The sequence below is a fragment of the Rattus rattus genome, chromosome 7, assembly GCF_011064425.1.
Source record: "Rattus rattus isolate New Zealand chromosome 7, Rrattus_CSIRO_v1, whole genome shotgun sequence".
Lineage (NCBI taxonomy): Eukaryota > Metazoa > Chordata > Mammalia > Rodentia > Muridae > Rattus > Rattus rattus.
In genome coordinates, this window is record NC_046160.1 from 59,489,152 (window position 1) to 59,494,770 (window position 5,619).

Sequence of the window (5,619 nt, forward strand, 5' to 3'; positions counted from 1 at the left end):
TTACCTGAAGTTCACTGCTTGTTTCTCTAAGTGCTATTTATGTGCTTAATAAATAATTGTGGATAAAGGCACATGGCTTTGCCTCTCCCCCTTGAACCCTGTACCTTTCCCTTTTGAACATTAATATCATGCCACAGGAAACTTAAGTCCTTCATCATAAGGTATAAAATACCTACATGCTCTTTTTCTCTGTCTTATGGCCCCCAGACACAATAAATGAAACATCTGTTTTGTGAGATTCAACTTCACATTCTGCAGCCTTCACTAGTAAACTTACACTTTGCAGTTTTACATCTGTAGACTATGGTATGCCTTAAAGAATCTCCAGCAGAAATGAAGTGGCAGTGCTTTAGTTCCAAGTTCCCTAATCTACCTGGCACTTCTCTCTTGTCCTTTTGATTCTGAAGTATAATTTAGGTCTAAATATGTGCTCATATTTGTTGCATAGGACACACCACTGGGAGACGAAACAATCTTCCTCCAAACTTCCACTTGTGTCCAAATATTCAAACAATCTAGCTCTGACTGAAAGTTTAAGAAGCAATCTGAAGAATATCAAGAGACATGAAGAAAAATGCCCCCACTGTTCAAAGTACAAAAGCATATTTATTCTCTTGAGGAATTTCACATTAGTGTCTCATTCTAAATATTATGTAACAGCCAAAAAATGGCAAATTGTTATCATTGTATACTTTTTCAAATAGGAAAATCTTTATAAATCTAAAGTCTTATGTCAAATCCAAAATGAGAAATATGTATTAAAAATTAAATCAAGGGACCTAGAATTTAAGCTACTCTACCAGTAAAGACAGGATCTAACCTACAGCCTGATGTTTGACTATGTAGATGGATAAGTCTCCTATCATAAAGATCCATGTGCTTTAAGGAGTGAGTCACCAGTTAAAGTACAAACTATTATTCCAAATACATTTTTTCAAGATCTAATGGTGCTTGTGTGTTAAGTGGGTGGGCAGGAGTGGGAGATCCTCTTAGAAGCAGTAGAAGGAGGATGGGCTTATGAGAGAGGGGGGAAGGGGGATAACATTTGAAATGTAAATATATAAAATATCCAAGAAAATAAATTTTGTTATAAAAAAAGTAATTTGGGCTGGGTCTGGTGGTTCATGCTTCTGACCCTAACATCCACGAGGCTAAAACAAAAGAGTTACTGTGAGTTTGAGAACAGACAGGGAAACTGATTAAACTTCACTCCCGTCACTATTGGGTTAGAGTGAGACACTGTCAGAAAAAAGAAAAATAGGTAGTTTGAATGTAAATGGAAAAATTGCTTTTCCAAAACTACAAACTTCAGAAGAACCACATTTCTAATAACTATCTGAGCTGTTGTTTTCTTTCTGGGAGATACAGTCTCATGTAGTCCATGATGATGTCACATTTGTTTTGTAACCACACATGACTTTCATCTCCTAATTCTTCTGATTCTCTTTCGTGAGTGCTATGACAACAGTTTGGTCCAGCAAGTCAAGCTGAAATTTATCTTTTGAGGATCAACCATGATGAGTCCTAAAGCTTATGGTGGTCTGAGAATGAGATGTACCTTCTCTCTTATCTTTGGTTGTTCCTACCAACCTTTCTCAGATCACTATGCACATATTTTTAATAACCCTTTACTATGACATGTTTTTCGATTTCCACTCACACATATGTATTAGTTTTTATTCTAATATCAGGATCATCATCCTAGAATACAATTACATGTCAGTAATTATGCTTCTCAGAACACTGGCATGGCTCCCTGTAGCACATTGAATTAAGTTCATAAACTGGCCACATGTACCTTCCCGTCCTTGACTTAGTCTACAAGGAAAACATAGCAGTTCCTTCTTCCTATATGTGCTGTTCCTTTCCCATTTTGATGGCTACCTTGCAACTCCTCCTGTCAAGAATGCTTACCTGCATCTTTTTCCAGACCCTAGTTTATGAACTCTTTGAGCACAAATACCAATAACTTACAAGTATTCCTTTGTGGTTCCAAGTAAGGATTCAATAAACTAGTATTGAACACAAAAATTATGCCTTTCTATTAATTACAGAAATCATATGAGTTTTATGAACAAACAGATGAAATTGGGTTTAAATTTTGACCTGGTCAAACTTGGGTAAATTATAAAATTCCCAGATATCTATCTCTTTGCCTAGAAAACTACTGATGCTTTTTTTTTGTTTTAAGGATCAATAGTCATCACTTAGATGGTTTTGCTCTGCTTTTGTCCTACTTCAAATTGTTCAGTCATAATCCTAAGTTTAGACTCTACTTGGAACTGTAGCTGTGTCTGTTATCTGTATATCATTTGCTTTCTGTTGATGACTGAGAATATGATAATTATGTTTCCCTTATTTATCATCTTTGACTTTTGCTATATAAACAGTTCATTGGTTTTTATCTTTATGCCCCAATTGCACATATATCTTAATATTGCAGAATTTTGGATAATATCCATGTTGGTGAAATGGAATTTCAAGTCTCTAGTAACCCTTAGGAGAAATGCCAAGAAATATGCTGTCTTTTAAGTTTCTAATAGGGGAATCATTTAACTCCATTATGCATTCTAATTATAATTTCTTACTTAAAACCTCATCAGATAAGAAATCTAATAAAACCTAAAATTCAATTAACATAGTTCAGAAAGTTCACAATTCAGATAGAGTTAAAACCGTGAAAATAGACTTCATCTAGGAAATTGCATACTCTTTCTTTCTGGGGTGTTGCTAGCTCTGCTTTTATCTCAGCCTCTGTCATGCCAACCACAGAGAGCATGAAACAGTAAGCCAGCAAGGTCACTAAGTTGACTATACCTGAAGGAATGTAAACATATTCCATGTCAAGTGTGTTCTTTGATGGACTGAAGAAAAACAGAATGTTATGAAGACTTCTGGTGAGATTAAGTGATATAGAACTATGAAACATTCTTAGTAATAATAAATATGAAAATATATAATTATACATATTTACATATATATGGCTACTATCATCATGGATATTTCTTTATCTTTAGAATGACTGTTTATAATACAATAAAGGATAATGAGTAAAGCCTAAGAATTCATCAAGTTTCATGTATTTAATTGAATAACAGAAGAACAGGGAGAGTTAGGAGCTAACAAAAAAAAAGATTTCAAATTCATATTTGAAATCTTTGAACATATTCAATTTGGCAGGAAAATACACATGTTCTCAGCAGTTGGACTTTCTGAGTCCTAAGCTTAGTAAGAAGTTTTGTCTTCATCTGGAATAATCAGCATATATGTTGACCTAGATTCCCTACAGGAGAATCTTGCAACCAGAGAAAAAGACACTAGCCTTCAACCAAACAAACATTTGGTCTTCAGGCACAGGAAAGATATTGGTCAAAGGACAAACAAGGAGTCAGACAACAGGATGTTACAGAGAACAACAGAACAAAGAAGGGAAAGGCAACAGCAGTGTTAAGTCATGGTGAGACTCTGAATGAGTTAAGCTCTGGGATGCTTCCATTATTCTTTAAATAAGGAAGACATGTCCAAGTTGTGATAAATCCAGAGTTGATGTTCTCTATAATAACACATATCTCATTCAATGTAATTCACATAATGAAGTTTGCTTGTGAAGTGTACAATAAGGGGCATAAATATGAATTTTAAAAAATATTATTCCTTCCTGTGTTTGTAATATTTTCTGTTTTCTTTTGCTTATTGGTTCACTCGTAGGGCACTGGTTAGCTTTTTTGGCAAGTGAGAACTTCTTATCAAAAGGATGTGTGACTGACATGTTCTTTGGTATGGTTCCATTTCTGAGACTTTACAGTAGGTACCCATTGCCCCAAAAGAAGTTTGTAACAACTGCCCTTGTGTTTCCTTCTGAGAGTTTATCAATAATTGAAATTTAAACCTTCCCGTCTACCTTCTCTTTCTTACCTTGGGAAATCTAGTCATTCACATTAGCCTCAATGTATCTTATTTAACAACTTAATTCTTTAACAGATTGCCAGATTAGGGAAACTCAGAAAATAATTTAATGAAACTCTTGAAAATAAGCATAAATAATACAAATGTTATGAAAAGAATATTTTAATTGTATTTTTTAGATTTTATACATGTGTATTAAAATCTTAGCTCCAACGTGAACACCCTGAGAGGTCACTTTCCCTGGGTTCTGTCCTAGTGGCGTATGGGAGCATAGGGTATTACCGGGTGATGTAAAGTCCCTTTCCACAATGTTGGAGATGAAGCTGGCCTTCAACTTTACGTCTACATATTCCTATGACTTCTCAGAGTCCTGTAGATGATGACTGAGAAGGCAAACTATGTGGAAAGCAAAAAAAAAAAAAAAAAAGAAATCTTAGAAATAACCTATATAGTAGGACCCCTGGTCATAAACACTTTTTTGTTTTTGATTGATTGATTTTATTTTATTTATTTTTCCACTCCAGATTTTATTCCCCTCCCAATCCACCCTCTGGCTGTTCCACATCCCCATGCCCCCCATCTCCACGGGGATGTCCTCCCCCTTTCCCACCAGATCCATCTACTCCCTGTGGCCTCCAGTCTCTTGAGGGTTAGGTGCATCTTCTCTGACTGAACCTAGACCCAGGAGTCCTCTGCTGTATATGTGTTGGGGGCCTCATCTCAGTTGATGTATGCTGCTTGGTTGGTGATCCAGAGAGATCTTGGGGGTCCAGGTTAATTGAGACTGCTGGTCCTCCTACAGGGTTGCCCTCCCCCCTCAGCTTCCTTCAGCTTTTGCCTAATTCAACCAGGGGTGTCAGCAGCTTCTCTTCATTGGTTGGGTGCACATATCTGTATCTGACTCTTTCAGCTGCTTGTTGAGTCTTTTGGAGGGCCCCATAGCCTCAATAATGGTGTCAGGTCTTGGGCCTCCCCTTGAACTGGATCCCACTTTGGACCTGTTGCTGAACCTTCTTTTCCTCAGGCTCTTCTCCATTTCCATCCCTGTAGTTCTTTCAGACAGGAAGAATTATGGGTCAGAGTTTTGACTGTGGCATAGCAACCCCATCCCTCACTTGATGCCTTGTCTTTCACTGTAGGTGGGCTCAACAAGTTCTCTCTCCCCACTCTATGGCATTTCATGTAGGGTCCCCCACTTTGAGTCTTGAGAGTATTTCACTTCCCAGGTCTCTAGTACATTCTAGGGGGTCCTCCCAACCACCTTCCTCCAGAAAGTCACCTCTTTCCATTTTTTCTACTGGCCCTCAGGGCTTCAGTCCTTTTGTCCTTTTCCCCCCACCTAATACCAGATCATGTTCTCCTCTTCCTCCACTCCCAACCCCTTTCCCTCCCCTGTCCCTGCCTCCCTCCCACCTTGTGGTAGCTTTCTTCTCCTTCACAAGTGGGACTGAGGTGTCCTCACTTGAACCCTTTAGCTTGTTGATCTTTTTGAGTTCTGTGAACTGTATCTTGGGTATTCTGTACTATTTTTTTTGGGGGGGAGGGGACTAATATTCACTTATTAGTGAGAACATACCATGCATGTCCTTTTGGGACTGAGTTACCTCACTCAGGATGATATTTTCTAGTTCTATCCATTTGCCTGCAAAACTCAGGATGTCCTTGTTCTTAATAGCTGAGTAATATTCCATTGTGCAAATGAATACACATTCC

The 5,619-nt window shown here is 37.6% G+C and overlaps 1 non-coding gene across 1 annotated transcript; it reads left to right on the forward strand.

The window, feature by feature from the left end:
• The first annotated feature begins 4,115 nt into the window (after positions 1-4,115).
• On the forward strand, positions 4,116-4,319 carry LOC116906343. The gene has a single exon (XR_004388623.1). It is a non-coding gene; the product is annotated as a small nucleolar RNA SNORA73 family (small nucleolar RNA).
• The last annotated feature ends 1,300 nt before the right edge of the window (positions 4,320-5,619 follow it).